The sequence below is a fragment of the Ochlerotatus camptorhynchus genome, unplaced genomic scaffold, assembly GCF_037179485.1.
Source record: "Ochlerotatus camptorhynchus isolate MF236.1 unplaced genomic scaffold, CSIRO-AGI_Acam_v1.1 ptg000209l, whole genome shotgun sequence".
NCBI lineage: Eukaryota > Metazoa > Arthropoda > Insecta > Diptera > Culicidae > Ochlerotatus > Ochlerotatus camptorhynchus.
In genome coordinates this window covers 620,593-638,595 of record NW_027040699.1, presented here as the reverse complement: position 1 = coordinate 638,595, position 18,003 = coordinate 620,593, and positions in this window count along the sequence as shown.

The following is an 18,003-nucleotide window of genomic DNA, read 5'->3' as shown; positions in this document are numbered from 1 at the left end:
CCTTATTGGTGAAGTGACAGTCTCATTCGTAATAGTCCAATGGCACGCTAGGATGTCCTGCTGGCTGGTTGAATGCTCGTGATAATTTCATTCGCCTTTGGTTAAATAGGTATTTGCCTTTAATGTACTAATAATAGCTGTTGGAACCCATAGAGTGCAACCCCCGGCCTGTGCTGATATCGCGTGTTGACTTTTACCCTCAACATTGAAACATACCCTTCATCGAAACGGGAATCAAGTTCGAGTGGGCTACAACACTTCCACCCTCGTGATGTAGCATTTGACCCTCGTTGAATTAATATTGCAATTTGTTTGATTTTTTTTTTTTTAGTTTATTTAAACACGTTGAATGATATTTAGTATTAGATTTATATTCATATTTATATTTATATTGATTTTTATTATCTTTATATTTACATTGAAAGTTCTTGCCATTTACTTGAAGTTAATGTATCTGTCCAGAGGTTAGGATTCCTTTTGCTCTTGGTGATTTCTTGAAGTTCTCCGCAATTCTCCTGCCCAAAAATTAATGAAACTATCTTAAAAATCTAAAGCACGGTATTACCAAGCCGGAGCGGCGGGTTCGATTCCCGGTCCAGTCGGTATAGAGTATCATTGTGCTTGCCACGCAATATAAAAATTCACGCATTGGTACCAGGCATCGACAGCTCTCAATTAATAACTGTGGAAGTGCATTTAGAACACTAAGTTGAGAGCACGCAATAAGCTAATATATATATGCGATAAGCAATAAGCTTGAAATGCGAAAAAGAAGAAGAAGAATATTAAAAATCTTAAAACCTCCCTTTAGCTCTCTATCTAGTCTTTTGTTAAATTCCAGACATATTTCTGAAGTTTTCTAAAATTCTCAAGTCACCCTTATAGGTCGTGGAACCATCCCAAAAGCCTGGAATTTTTTTAAGATCTGGAAACATCCCTGAAGTTAGCGAAACTGCCCTAAGGATCTGTAATCTTCCTGAAGATCTTGGAACTATTTGTTTATCTTCCCTTACGTGAGGTAAGTTCTCTGGACTTCATTGAAGTTGTCTGAACTTCCATTAAATTCTCCAGGTATCCCTGAAATTTTCAGAACTTCTTGAAAGTGTCTGCAACTTCTGAATTTTTCGAAACTTCTCTGAAGTTCCTGAAGTATTGCAAAAGTTTTCTGAACTTCCCAAATGTGATGAAAATTTTCCGATATTTGTGGAATATACTTTCAATCCTCGTAATTTCTATTAGATTCCTTAAATTTTCGTAAAGTTAATGGAACTGCTTTTTTCCTGAAGTTTTTGGTACCTCACATAAGTATTCACAATTCTCCTGACGATGTTCTTGAAACTGCCTTGAAATTAGTGGAATTGTGATAAAGATCCCTGAAATTCTGTGGACTTTCGTAAATTTTCCCGATTTTTTTAGACTTCCTTGGGATTTTTGAAGATTTCCACAATTTGTTTTTAAAATATTTTTATTGGGAATAGGTATTTACATCTATCGGTTAAAAATGTTTTATCAACAAATAGGTGCAGGCAGGTTTCTTCCATAAAAGCACTGCCGGTCAGTGAGAGATTAATTGTATCCAAACACACACACATGCACACACACACTCACACACGCACACACTAACACACGCACACACACACACACACACACACACACACACACACACACACACACACACACACACACACACACACACACACACACACACACACACTCACACACATACATACATACATACATACATACATACATGGGCTACAAATGGTGAGTTGACAACCTAGCTCTGGTTCTCACAAGTTCCTACCTCACGCCTCCCCGTGGTGTAGCCTGGGCAATGTTGTCCTTCTGACAATAGCAAAGTGAGGGGGTGCGACGCGAACACTGGCGCGGTAACCATAACACGGCGATAGAGGAATTGCTTCGTCAACCCACAGGAGTGCCAACCGGCACATTAGGATCGACGCCAGTAAGATCCTTATAACGGCATACTGGACACGGCATCGTACTATGGACACGACACGGTACAATGGATTGGATACCACGCTACAGGGCTGACAGTCGTGCTATTCTGCTCCCTAAGTAAAGAAGGGTGACACCTTCTTGAAATGGCGAGTGGGCTAATAGTGCGGCTGCCCCCGTCCCGGTAAAACCTTGGCAGGCCTCCGGATACGTTCAAAACTCGTCACCAATTGGTGATTGGTGAGTAGTAGGCTCAGATGTAACATTCCTGACTTACGCCGATCTGGCTCTGAACACGGCCCCCATGAAGGACCGTGTCAACCCTAGCATGGCCTCCCTGCTTGCATAGATAACCATGGGATCACGATAGGAGACTACATACAACGAGTGGAGATAGCGGCCCGAAGGGGGGACCCATCAGAATGGATAAAATTGGAGAAAAAAACAAAAATGAAGAAAAAGAAAATACCAAAAAAAATATGAAGAACGACGGCAAGACGCCAGACAGTGAAAACGGAGGAGCAAACGTGTTCGCAAGGAGTGGGATATTACAGAGATCACCAGTGTCGAACCTGGGGGTCACTGCAAATTCCAGCAGCAGCAGTAAGTTTCAAGAAGAGCAGCCAGGCGTTGGGCTAAGCCAGATATTCACACCAATATCCAGTAGTAGCAAATCCCAACAACTGCAGCTCGGGAGAACCAAAATGACGGAGGTCAGGAGGAAGATCGATGATCTCTATGTGTTCGTGAAGGATAAAAACAACGTACACAAAGAGATCAAGCAACTTGTGACCGGTATCAAATCCGGCATAACAGTGGCAGATCGGGAATGTCAAGAGTGGAGAAAAAGGGCCAAAAATGCCGAAAAGGCTCTGCTGGAGGCCAAGGAGAACATAAGACTGGCTCAAGCACATGAGACTCCGAAGGGACCCACAAATCCACGTCCTGAAAAGAGAGATAGGGACACGCCAGGAGAGGAGGAGGAGCCCAAAAAACGCAGGGACGACGAGGAAGGCATCAAGGAGATGGGAGAAAATGGTGCGTGGCGTAAAGTCGAGAACCAGAAGGAGAGGAAGAAAAAACAGAAGGAAGATGAAGTGAGGAAGAAGGAAGAGGAAGCGAGGAAGAAGGAAGAGAAGAAGAAGGAAGACAGGAAGAATAAGGAGAAGCCTAGGCCTCGTAGGGAGAGAAGCAAGGGTGACGCTCTGGTTGTTGAGGCAAAGGACAAAACGTCCTACGCAGCACTCCTCCGGAAAGTGAGAGAGGATCCGGAGTTGAAACAACTAGGCGAGAACGTGGTGAAAACCAGGCGAACCCAGAAAGGCGAGATGCTATTCGAGCTGAAAAGGGACCCTACGGTTAAGAGCGCAGCTTTTAAGGAGCTCGTCGAAAAATCTCTTGGCGAGACGGCGAACGTAAGAGCCTTATCCCAGGAGTCAGTGGTAGAGTGCAGGGATCTGGACGAGATCACAACAGAAGACGAGTTGAAAAGTGCGCTGAAGGTGCAATGCAACCTGGGAGACGTACCGATGGCAATTCGGTTGAGAAAGGCGTATGGTGGCACGCAGACGGCGTCGATACGACTTTCTTCGGACGCAGCTAACGAGCTGCTGAAGACTGGCCGAATCAAGGTTGGGTGGTCAGTGTGCCCGTTGAAAGCTATTCCTCGGGTATCTAAGAAAATAGAGAGATGCTACAAATGCATGGGCTTCGGTCACCAGGCGAGACACTGCAAAGGGCCTGACAGATCTGATCTGTGCAGGAAATGCGGAGAGAAGGGGCACGTTGCAAAAGACTGTACAAAGCAACCGAGGTGCATGCTCTGCAAAAAGGAGGACGGAAATGGCCATGTGACGGGAAGTTTCAGGTGCCCTGAGTTCAAGAAGGCGATGGTGGGCCAGCAATAATGAAGGTAACCCAAATAAATCTCAATCATTGTAACACAGCACAGCAACTGTTGTGGCAGTCAACAACGGAAACAAAGTGCGACGTTGCAATCATTGCAGAGCCATACCGAGTCCCTCTCGATAATGGTAACTGGGTGGCGGATAGAGCAGGAATGGCGGCCATACAAGTCATGGGCAGGTATCCCATACAACAAGTGGTGACAAGCTCATATGAAGGGTTCGTGATCTCCAAAATCAATGGAATCTATGTATGTAGTTGCTACGCACCCCCGAGATGGACAATTGAGCAGTTCCACCAGATGCTAGATGGGCTCACCGAAGAGCTCATTGGACGGAGACCAGTCGTCATCGCAGGAGACTTCAATGCTTGGGCAGTGGATTGGGGGAGCAGATGTACCAACGCAAGAGGGTATAGCCTGCTGGAAGCTCTGGCAAAGTTGAACGTCAGTCTGGCCTACGAAGGAACCATCAGCACCTTCCGCAAAGATGATAGGGAATCCATTATCGACGTCACTTTCTGCAGTACGTCGCTAATGGCAAATATGAACTGGACAGTGTGCGAGGAGTACACCCATAGTGACCATCAGGCGATCCGGTACAGTATCGGCGAACGGACACCGGTGGAAATGCGGAGGACGAAAGTAAGCGAGCGGAAGTGGAAGACGAAGGCATTCAATAAGGATCTCTTCATCGAAGCTCTAAGGGTAGACAACAGCGTCCCGGGCCTAAGCGCGAACGAGTTGACCGAATTATTAGCAAGGGCATGTGACACAACTATGCCGAGAAAACTGGAGCCAACGAACAGGTGGCGTCCAGCCTACTGGTGGAACGAGGAAATTAGCACCCTCCGTGCTACTTGTCTTCTAGCCAGAAGGCGTGCTCAGAGAGCAAGAACAGAAGCAGACAGAGAGGAGCGCAGGGTGGTGTTCCGAGAGGCCAGGGCTGCACTGAAACGAAAGATAAAGCTGAGCAAGTCAAATAGTTTCAAGGAGTTGTGCCGCGATGCCGATGCCAACCCCTGGGGCAACGCATACCGAGTTGCGATGGCGAAGATCAGAGGCCCAACGATGCCGGTTGAAATGTGTCACAACAAGCTGAAAGTCATCGTGGAGGGACTTTTCCCACAGCATGACCCAACGAACTGGCCACCTACACCATATGGCGAGGTAGATGAAGACAACGTTGAACAAGTCTCCAACGAGGAACTCATAGCAGCAGCGAAAGGGTTGAAAGCGAATAAAGCTCCCGGCCCGGATGGAATTCCCAACGTGGCGTTGAAGGCGGCGATCCAGACGTTCCCGGACATGTTCAGGATGGTGCTGCAGAAATGTCTGGACGATGGTCAGTTCCCTGATAGGTGGAAGGTACAAAAGCTTGTGCTGTTGCCGAAGCCCGGAAAACCGCCGGGGGATCCTGCATCGTATAGGCCAATATGCTTGCTGGATACTGTAGGAAAGCTCTTAGAGAGGATCATCCTCAACAGGCTGACGAAATGCACGGAGAGTGAACACGGATTGTCGGAGAGACAGTTTGGATTCCGGAAAGGGAGATCGACGGTGGATGCAATTCGGACAGTGATTGACAGAGCCGACAAAGCTTCCAAACAGAAGCGGAGAGGAAATCGATACTGCGCCGTGATTACGATCGATGTCAAGAATGCATTCAATAGCGCCAGCTGGGAGGCCATCGCCAAGGCGCTCCATAGAATGAGGGTTCCAGGCTACCTCTGCAGGATTCTAAGTAGTTATTTCCAGAACCGGGTCCTGGTCTACGTGACAGACACGGGGCAGAAATCGCTTAGAATCACGGCGGGGGTTCCCCAAGGCTCCATTCTAGGTCCCACGCTGTGGAACGGAATGTACAATGGCGTGCTGACGCTCAAGCTGCCCAAAGGAGTTGAGATCGTTGGCTTTGCGGACGATGTCGTCTTGACGGTAACCGGTGAGACGCTGGAAGAAGTGGAAATGTTGGCGGCCGAGGCGATAGATACGATTGGTAACTGGATGCAAGGAGCGAAGCTGCAGATAGCCCACCACAAAACAGAAATGATGTTGGTCAGTAACTGCAAAGCAGTGCAGCGGGCAGAAATTACCGTTGGAGAGCACACCATTGCTTCGAAGCGCATGCTTAAGTATCTGGGAGTGATGATCGATGACCGGCTAAACTTTAATAGCCACATCAAATATGCTTGCGAGAAGGCGTGAAGGTCATCAAGGCAATAGCCAGAATCATGCCGAACAATTCTGGTCCAAGCAGCAGCAAGAGACGTCTTCTGGCTAGTGTGTCCTCATCAATACTAAGGTATGGAGGTCCAGCCTGAATTGAAGCGCTGAAAACGAAGCAGAACCAAAGGAAATTGAGCAGTACGTTCCGGCTCATGGCCATGCGAGTCGTGAGTGCGTACAGAACCATTTCGATGGAGGCAGTATGCGTTATCGCCGGTATGATCCCAATCGGCATCACCTTGGCGGAGGACTACGAGTGCTATATGACGAAAGAAACCAGAGGAGTACGAAAAATGGTGAGAACGGAGTCGATGGCTAAGTGGCAGCAGGAGTGGGATGCAGCAGAGAACGGTAGATGGACACACAGGCTAATACCGACTCTTTCGACCTGGGTGAACAGGAAGCATGGAGAAGTCAACTTCCACTTGACACAGTTCCTGTCTGGTCATGGCTGCTTCAGGAAGTACCTGCATCGGTTCGGACACACAACGTCACCCTTCTGTCCGGAGTGTGGGAATGTGGAAGAATAACCAGAGCACGTGGTCTTCGAATGTCCTAGATTTGATGATGTGCGAGAGGATATGCCCGCCCTTAACACGGAGATTGTCGTCGAAGAAATGTGTCGAGAGAAGGGCACCTTTAACGCCGTCAGCACCTTTAACGCAGAACATGTCAGCGCTGCAGCGAAAATGGCGGGAAGACCAACTAGAAAGTAGTAATGTGCTCACACAAGTGCGAACTGAAAGCCGAAGCCGGGAGAACTCTCCGTCAGAGTAGGCTGTATCCACCACCAGGGATAACCGAGTAGAACGTGACGTGAGAGACAATCAGCGAACTGGAAGCGCCAATTAGCTGAGGTAAAGTGAGGTGCGTAATGCACGGCCCCCTCCGAAGTAATACGACAAGTGGTTCCGGGGGAAAAGGGCAAGGCGTCTAAGGAGGTTTTAGTGCGGTAAGAATCCCACACACCGTGTCACCGCGACTGTGCGCCCAGTCGTCAGCGGTGGCACGATGGCCTTTTTGAAGGTTTCCTCCTTGCCAAAAAAAAAAAAAAAAAACACACACACACACACACACATACATACACAGACACACACACACACACACACACACACACACACACACACACACACACACACACACACACACACACACACACACACACACACACACGCACACACACACACACACACACACAAACACACACACACACACACACACACACACACACGCACACACGCACACACACACACACACACACACACACACACACACACACACACACACACACACACACACATTTTGTAGCATCAGCGATTTTTGTAGCATCAAAATGGCACCCTTATCGAGTTCAGAACCACTTGTAACCATTCTAGGATGGTGCGTTGTCTTGTCCCGTGGGTGCAGAGAATGACAATAACGGGATCAGAATGCGTTTAGTATGCATTTTTGGAGTTCAACCGAAGTGAAAAAAAAATGCATTTTTGGCGATTTTTGTAGCATCAAAATGGCACCCTTAACGAGTTCAGAACCACTTGTAACCATTCTAGGATGGTGCATTGTCTTGTCCCGTGGGTGCAAAGAATGACAATAACGGGATCAGAATGCGTTTAGCATGCATTTTTGGGGTTCAACCGAAGTGAAAAAAATGCCTGGACGAGGGTCACTTCCCTGACAGGTGGAAGATACAGAAGCTAGTGTTGCTGCCAAAACCAGGAAAACCGCCGGGGGATCCAGCATCGTACAGGCCTATATGCCTGCTGGATACACTCGGAAAATTTTGGAGAGGATCATCCTAAACAGGCTGACGAAATACACGGAGAGTGAGCACGGATTGTCGGAGAGGCAGTTCGGATTCCGGAAAGGGAGATCGACGGTGGATGCAATTCGGACAGTGGTCGAGAGAGCTGAGAAGGCGTCCAAACAGAAGCGGAGAGGAGATCGATATTGCGCCGTGATAACGATCGACGTCAAGAATGCGTTCAACAGCGCCAGCTGGGAGGCCATCGCCGAAGCACTGCATAGAATGAGGGTCCCTGACTACCTGTGCAGGATCCTGAGGAGTTATTTCCTGAACCGGGTTCTGGTCTACGAGACAGACATGGGACCGAGATCGATTAGGATCACAGCGGGAGTTCCACAAGGCTCTATCCTTGGTCCAACGCTCTGGAACGGGATGTACAACCGCGTGCTAACGCTGAAACTGCCCAAAGGAGTTGAGATCGTTGGCTTTGCGGACGACGTCGTCTTGACAGTAACAGGCGAGACGCTGGAAGAGGTGGAAGGCGATCGAGGCGATCGACATAATTGGTAACTGGATTCAAGGAGCGAAGCTGCAGATAGCCCACCAAACAACGGAAGTGCTATTGGTCAGTAACTGTAAAGCGGTACAGCGGGCAGAAATCACCGTCGGGCACGCCATAGCCTCGAAGCGTATGTTGAAATAACTAGGAGTGATGATCGATGACCGGCTAAACTTCAACAGCCACGTCGAATATGCCTGTGAGAAGGCTTCGAAGGCCATCAACGCGATAGTTAAAATCATGCCGAACAACGCTGGTCCCAGCAGTAGCAAGAGGCGTCTTCTGGCCAGCGTGTCATCATCGATACTGAGATATGGAGGTCCAGCCTGGGTTCCAGCGCTGGAAACGAAGCAGAACCAAAGGAAACTGAGCAGTACGTTCCGGCTCATGGCCATGCGAGTCGTGAGTGCGTACAGAACCATCTCGTCGGAAGCAGTATGTGTTATCGCCGGTATGATCCCTATCGGCATCACCCTGGCGGAGGACAGCGAGTGCTACAGGCAGAGAGAAGCCGGAAGAGTACGGAAAGTTGTGATAGTGGAGTCATTGGCTAAGTGGCAACAGGAGTGGAACACGACGGAGAACGGTAGATGGACACATAGACTAATACCGATTCTTTCGACCTGGGTGAACAGAAAACACGGAGAAGTCAATTTCCACCTAACGCAGTTCCTGTCTGGCCACGGCTGCTTCAGGAAATACCTGCATCGGTTCGGACACGCAGCGTCACCCCTCTGTCCGGAGTGTGGCAACGTCGATGAAACGCCGGAGCATGTGGTCTTCGGCTGTCCAAGGTTCGAGGCAGTGCGAAGGGAGATGCCCGTCCTTAACGTGGAGAATGTCATCGTTGAAATGTGTCGAGTGGAGGGCACTTGGAATGCCGTCAACAGGGCAGTCACGCAGATCATGTCGAAGCTTCAGCTTAAATGGAGAGAAGAACAGCGATCTAGCAAAGCCAGCTAGCGCTGAGAGTACGACAAGTGCATGAGCACAGCCACCCCCCGGAGTAGTCACTTCACAGTGGTCCCGGGGGATCCAGGCAGTGGAGAGAGTAAGGTATGGGTTTTAGTGGAGCTGCACTAGACAACTAGTGGATACCACACCGTGCCAACTTCACTACAGGCCAGACTTCTTGAAGCTTTCCTAAACCTTATTATAAAAAAAATTAAAAAAAAAAAAACACACACACACACACACACACCCACACACACACACATACACACAAACACACACACACACACAAAGCATAAATCTATCACAACTCCAAAAGCCCATTTCAAGAATGCAAGCATTTCGAAGCACTAGCGGCGTTGGTGGTGTAGTGGTAAGCGTGATTACCTCTCAGCCAGGGATGGATCGCTCTTTTGGGACTTTTTCGTGACTTTTTAATATAGAATGCATCCGTTAAATTCAATTTAATTTCTATTAAACCCATCTTAAAGAAGATAGTTAAGTGATATTAATCTCCCTATCAAAATTCAAAATATCCGCACCATAGAGCCACACTCTGTGTTTTCACTGAAGGTACGCTTGAGAGCGCTCTCGAGTGTAGCTTCAGTGAAAACAAAGAGTGTGGCTCTACGGTGCGGATATTTTGTTTTTTTTTATAGCCCTGGAGATTAATAGCACTAAACTATCTATTTTAAGATGGGTTAACTGAAAACTCAATTGGATTTAACCATATTCCATTCCATATTAAAAAAAAATACAGAGACAGCCCTTTTGGGTTGTACGCAATGGTGACGTAGGACTACGTGGTCTTATATAATAAATCTTATTTGTTAACTGCAGCAGGAGCTTGTGTTTTGTGTAGGAATAGGAATATGAGCAGGGTTCTCTCTGTTTATACTCTTTGTATGACGCGCTTGACATAGATGGCCCACAGTGACTCACGAAGAACTACTGATTCCGATCAATAGTGGTGCGGCTTCTTCCTCCTTCTATGGATGCTCAAGTGGGCTGCAGCTCGCTGCTTGCAGGCAGCCTTTCGTTGTGTACTGGAGAACAATATTGAACGCCCCGCGCCGAAAGCACTGTTGATGCCGACGACCAGACACTACCACACACGGTGATTGGACTGAATCCGATCAGCGTTTGATGGCAGCCTTGATAGCTAGCTGCTTGCGGGAAGCCTTTCGTTGTGTACTGGAGAACACCACCACTCACCACTCACCACGATTGAATTCAACTTTGAAATTTGTGATAGGGAAATCGCTTTTCGCAGGCAATCGGTGATAATTTTAATTATCAAAGCAAAAGTTACACATTCGTGCAATTTTCAATAGTGACATTTTGAAGATTGATAAAGTCTTGAGTTAAACAAGTGTGCAGAAATATTTCTGATCGATTGGTGATAAAATTATTGAAATTGGTCCAGGGGCAGCTGAGTTATGAACGTTCAAAATCTTTCATAATTTTGTTACATGTTCCATTTTCGGTTTTCACAAAGTATAGGGTACCCCCATATAGAAATCACAGAAGTAGTCCTACGTCAAAAGTAATGAAAAAGTCGCAATAGAGCGATCCATCACTGCCTCTCACCCCAGTAGGCCCAGCAGGTGTGGGAGCTGCCTCCCTGGAGTCGGTAGCATTGATGTTCAGCACGGAAAACAAGATCGACGGAAATCAAATCAAGAAGAAAAAAAAGCCCCGCTCCCATACTTTTCAATGTGGGAATCATTAATAATGTACTGGAACTTTCAATCAAGCTGTATTGCTTGATTGACGCGTATTTAATAAGTTGGAAATGTTTGTAGTATCACTAGAACTAGTACTAGTACTCGGAAATTAAGTATGAAAATATTATAAAGGACAAAATGGGACGAACTCACCAAATCCGGCCAAGTGAACCCAATAAGCTGGCCTGATGTGTTAGAGGGGAAGTCGCAATTGCAGACGGTTCGCTTCACGGGGTAATCCGGATGGTGGTACAGCTTGCACGGAATGTCCCGAATGTACTCTTGAAACACCTCTTGGCCGTCGAACACAATCCGCACACTATGGAACTCGATTCAGTACATTCAAGTATCTGTTCGTCACCAATATCACTTCACTGTTAAAAAAAAAACCCGGAACAATGCAAAATCCAAAAATTTGACGGGAGGAAAATTTTTCGCTTCCATCTACAAGCACAGCACTCTTCGATCCAAGTAACTGCGGTCTCAGGAGGTGTGATTAAATGTTCTTCTTGATATAGCGATTGCTGCTTAAGCTCCATATTAACGGCAGTATGATCATAGAGGTAACTCTTAAAGTCAATTAATAATAATATTTCAATTTGGCATGTGAAATTTTCCTTAAAAACAATACTGTTTTACAAAGTTTATGATGAAAAAAAATATTGCATTTGATAAAAATTCTATTTTCATTTAGACGCACAATGAAAATAATAAGTTCCAACGGATCATAAATACAGGACAATTTGTTCATTTAAGAATGTGTCCTTTAACGTCAATCAAAGATTTTCTCACAGACCGGTGAATCGGCCTTTGATTAGCTCACATAAGACTGTTAAACTTCAAACATTATGCTTCATCATCATCCTCCCCTGGTTTTAGTTTTCTTCTTTTCAGTTAGAGAGAAAAAAAAATATATAGGAAGCAATTTGAAGTATATCACCTATAAACTAGATTTCCAAGCAAAACTAAATCGTTCAGTACTTTCCTATATGCAGTCAGAATCAAAATCCTGGGACCCCATAAGGAAGAAAATTAATTCCATCAAAATTTCTCTGCAATCCCCCTCTCCTGCGTTGGGCATATTTCACCACCCCACGAAACGAATGCAACCTCAATCTCCGAAGGGTGGTAGAGCTTTAAACTTTCTTCCTTCCACTTCCGAATTCCTGCATGTGCCAAGCCAGTCCTGGTGCTTGTTAATAAATTTCCCTCAGACTTACCGTTGGCATCCCGTGGCAATAGTCGGCCGTCATAACTTTTAACGAGTCAAAACGAGCGTGATCCTGAAAACGGCAGAAGAAAGGTTCATAAATGGTGCATAACTTTCATGGGACGATCTCTTTGCATCGCAGGATGGGTAAAATCGAAAGCAAATAAAAACATTTTCAAGAAAGGAGTCCCCTTCCCTAGCAAATCCAGGTGTGTCTATTTCTCTTTTTTTTCTATAGGTGAGCGAGCACCTTCCCATTTACGGTTGATCTAATTCTTGGGTTAGTTATGAGATGTTGTGCATTACCTACAATTTTTTTCCACTGTCCAAATGCCAAAAAAAAAATTCCTTTCCCTCTGAACTCTCTAATTAGAAAAGTATAGAGATTTAATATTTTTTATCCGCAGCTCGTTGCTCATGATCCTTCGACTTTTTCTGCAGGCTTCGAAATGAGAAAAAACGTCATTCAAGAAAATAAAAGGTCCCATTGCTTGTCATAGTTTTTTTTTTTAAGTCTGGCCTGCTCCCAGAAATGGTCGTTGATTTTGCCCGAGATTCAATTTTCCTTTTCTTTCTTTTATCGATGAATAAAAGCAAACAAACCTCAAGACGACGACGCTGCCGGCAGCTGCCGCAATTGCTCTGATTTTGCTCGGACCCAACGGCTGCCGTTGGAAAATCCAATTGCAACAATTGGAAAGCCGAACAAGGTGACGACGATTGCAGATGAGATGCAATCCTTCGCAAACACCTTGAGACGGGTGAGCCACGTGGTTCTGTGTTCGTAAGACATAAGTAGGACATGGACAGCTGCATGATGGGTGTTGTGAAGGAAGTTATTGCAGCATTAAAGCTGTTTTGCAAAGTTTGGTTGCCTTTGCTATGAAGAGATGAGCTGCTGGTTAAAGTCGATAAATCGTATTACAGTAATGACCCGATTTTGTCAGCCCCGCCACGCATCATTTTTCAATAATTTCACATAACCGCATTTTCAAATATTGTTTAAGGTATTGTTTGGTGTATTGAGACCACAGAAAAAGCGCATGGGTTTCATATAAGATTTTCGAAAAGATGAAATCATTTCAATTATGCATACATGAGAAGTTCAGGCTAGAGTTCATGTGTTGCATGGTTGACATATGAAATTGTTTTGGATTTGAAGACCAAGCACTTATTTTTTAAAAACTCACCCTTAGTTCCAACATTGTTTAATTATTTAACAAAACAAAAAAATACACTGAAGAAACTATTCAGCAAGTGCCAGAATCCTGAACAAATGTTCCAATTTCCACACCCAAGCCAAACGATGAATACATCATTCTTGAAACTGTGCAGAAGAATCTTTCATTTCCCAGTTCTAAGCAGGGATGCTAGATTTGAAGATATGTTTTCATTTGGAAGATATTTGAAATTTTTTTCCCGCAGACATTTTGAAGAAAATGCATGTTCTGTAAAGATTTTTGAAGACATTTTGAAATCTATCTATCGACCCATCACAACTCATGAACCAGGGACCAACGACATTACTTACCTTCCGAAGGAAGGCGTGATCAGAGATTTTATGCCTCCGAAAATTCCGACGATGCCAACTGGGATTGAACCCAGGCTCTTTGGAATGAGAGGCAGTCATTCTTACCACTACATAACCGGCGCCACTATCCTGAAGTCTTATCCAGAGGACTTAATTGACCTCTTCGATCAGCTGGAGATCTTTTAAATACTTCCTGACCAACTTAATGTTTTGGAAGAATATTTGAGATACAATATTTGAATTGTAAAACAAATGCAGATCTTGAGAATAATACTTGATCGAGGTACCTAAGAGCTTGAAAAATATGTAGAGGAATTTATTGTAACTGAGCAGTTCCACGCCAACTGACGAATCGATTTTATTTTACCCTCTCCAAGTCCCTTTGAATCTCGCAGGGGGTCACGGCAAGGTAATGGACTTTCGTGTCTCCTATTCAACATCGCGTTAGAAGGTGTGATCTCTTCAGGAAGTCTATCCAGCTTTCACGAGACGATTGTGATTCTGATCACTAATAGAACATCCATTCTGTCCGCATTTCCAGGGTGTCCATTCAAATCCAATTTTCCAATTCCCGGTTTTTTTCCCGGTTATTTAAAAACAAAAACAACCAAAAAATCACCGCTGCCTTAAACTAAAAAGACATTCAAAAATAAATGTTTATAGATAATCATATTTTTCAGCAGAATTGCTCTACAATACGTCAATTTTGCAGAAAAATATGAGATAAGATTTGCATTAATATGTTCTTGATCTAGATCTCCAAAATCTCATGTAAGCATGAATTCGTATAAAATCAAAGGGTTTCCTGCAAAAATTTAGCCTAAATGTTGTTTTGGTATGTTGAAAAAAAAGTATAAATCAATACGCAGTATTAAAAATTCAGGTCTTGAAGTTCTATATGCCTTAAAACATTTTGTGGGATACAAAGATGTGTTACCAAAATATTTAAATTGTATTGGAGATATTTTACTTATTCGATTTCCACTTTTGAGCATTTTGAGTTCCGTTCGAAATATAATTCAAGATTATGCGATTATTCGACTTAATGATAGAATGGATAAACCCTCGGGAAACCCCATAATATAATTTCCCAAGTAACAATTTTGGTTTTATCATGGTTTTGAACCACATTAATATCGGAAATGTTGCTTGTGTGGTTTGGAATATTAGGTTTTCCAAATTTCCTGGAGTTTAGATCTTTATTCTTTTTTTAATAATTTATATATTATATTATTATATATTATATTATTATATATTATATCATTTTATGTTATATTATTATATATTATATTATTATATATTATAATATATAAATTATGTCTCCTAAGGACTTCGGGGTGTTTTTAAAAAGAACTACTGCTCACGTCTACGACTAAAACTGGAATGATTTTTATTGCGTCAATTTGAATTTACTTTGAAATACAAAAGAGCTTCAATTCCTGCAAAAATGCTTACATCTAATTATTATCTATGTACTGTCTACTCTTGCTACCATGCGGTGTCTTGTTGCATCGATGTTGCTGTTGCCATGTGGTGATCGTCGTCGTCACTGTAGCTGCTGCTGAGTTGGCGTTCTTGGTGATATGCTGGTGCATGCTTTCGTGGTCATCGGGGTGCCGATGGGCTGAAGCATGTTACTGATGATGTTGCTATTGTTGTTGTTGTTGTTGTTGTTGTTGTTGTTGTTGTCGACGTCCCCATTCGTACTACGCTGAGACGTTGAGTTTGCCTGGAGATGATGGCCGCGCAATTGAATTCAATGCTAAGGCCACTTGCTGTTGGTTTCGTTGAATTGAGTCCAACCGATGGGTGATGTCTTCTGATGTTGGGATGGTTGCTGATGGGTGGTCCATAACTTATATAATAGCAACTTTAACAGTCATGGATCATTCGTGACTTATCCCGGTTAGATTCATGATCATGAAGTTCATGATAATGATGATTACCCCTAGGTTTGAGCTGGATGATTTATCTTTAAGATAATCAAGAACATTGACTTCAGCGTGAGAGGTATGGATTCAGATCTTTATATTTTACAGGCTGACCAAGGTATTCTACGATATCCTGACTAATCTTGTGTACCTGATTAGCACAAAGTGCAGAAATTATTTTTAATTTATCTCTGGACCAATCATCTCATGATTTTTTTAAGTTCGTTGATTGTGTACAGTGTCGAACATTTGCAGGCCAAGCATGATCGGGTATGCAAGGAGTTTGAGATCGGAGATTTTTTTAATTGGTATGAATTTGCTTCTCTACCTTCGCTTTGCTTCGTGACAAGATATGTCTCGGTTAAGCTTTATGTTAACACTACTTTAATCGGAAAACTGTAGCAAAATAATTCAAAAAATGTTCATCCAATGACAACTAAAAGAAATTCTAAAAAAATACGCTGTAAGCTATCTTGGTATGAGCAACGAGTGAAAGAAAAGAATAAATTTGTTTTGTAATTTTGAGGAATTTAATACTTTACCACAGTGAAAGCATAGGAAGCATAATATGAAAATTGTAAACAGAAGTTTAAACAAATGAATACAATTGCAAGTTTTATAAGGGTTTAAATGATTCTTGAAAACCAAATTATGGCCTACAAGACTATGATAAAACCATAATTGTTACTTAGGATAAGTATACATTATCTTTCCCAGTGCGATTTGGTTTTCCCGCATTTTTCCCGGTTTTTTCCCGGCAAATCCGAATTCCCGGTTTTTTCCCGGATTTCCCGGTTTTCCCGGTTGGATGGACACCCTGCATTTCTCCTTCCGTTCGATGCTCAGAGTTTTGTAGTAACGTTTAATCACACGACTCACCGTTGACTGCACGATTCCGAGTTGTTTTCCGATGTCCCGATGAGAGAGTTAGGGATTTTCCAGGTGCTTGCAGCAAAATCAATTCGCGACGTTCCTTTTCGGTTGATGCAATTTTTCCAACTTTCAAAAAACTGACAGCGATAAAAATATAGTGTAAACAATACACTCTAAACTACTGCTATCCAAAATTTCAAGAGAAAATACCCAATGAGTAATTTTCTGCAGCGTTTTTTCCGTGATGCAATTTGATGTGGGAAACCCTTTACGGTGGGCTAGGCGCATCGTACGAATGCCGTACGATGACACAGTTAAAATGGCTCTCGAAAGCGACCCAACAGGAACAAGAAGAGGCGCGCAGCGGGCAAGGTGGATCGACCAAGTAGAAGGCGACCTGCGGACCCTTCGCAGACTACGAGGCTGGCGAAGTGTGGCCATGGATCGAGTGGAGTGGAGACGACTTTTCGGACGGCAAAGGACAACAAGGCCTTAGCCTGATTGGAGGAGGAGGAGTTCCATGAAACTTCGCATAATTATTCACTAGGAGAAATGAACAAAGTTTGTGCCGGAATTCGGCCATTTTGACTCTCAGCTGATTTAACAAAGTGGCGTATTCGGTATTTTTTAATAAAACATAGCACGAAAACGGCTCATCTTATCCATTGGTGTCTGAGATAAAGTTGTAGAAAACTGGGTTGCCTTTTTAGAAAAATCAACACAAATTTTCTTCAAAAATAAAAAATAACCCTAATAAAATAGTTCGTTTTCAAAGCTTAGAGAAAAGTCTAACTTTTCTCAAATGGACAAAATTCACCAGAATCGTTTAACAACAACTGTTAGTATAAATTTTGAACTTTTTTCCACAAATATGTTTTTATGCAGAAAACATATTTTTTAGTCCAGAAAATCGGGAAAGGGGAAATGGCTCTAATGTTGGCCTATGGATTGGGCCCATCGCTAAATAGCTGCTATTTATCAATTTTATCTAGATGAACACGTCATTGGGACGGTAATAATGGATATTTTTAGACGCTATTGAAAATTTAGTCGATTGCTGAATTTATGTATGGGCTGAAATTAGGGTCACTGAGGCCGACATCAGATCCATTTCCCCTATATAAAAAAGCTAAAAAAATCAACTAAAAGCTTATGAAACAGCAAAAAAGGTTAAATTCCATTTAATTCCATGAATGATTAGCTAGAAAAACCATCAGCACCGTCAGCAGGATCAAGCTCGCGCGTGACGTATTTCATTCGCAATAATTGATGCATATTGTAAGATATCTTTTGGTATTTCAATTCGAAATATTTTGCGAAAATTACGTGAAAACGGATGCTATTCGGTATTGTCATCTATGATATATCTTGGTATTTTTAAAGATA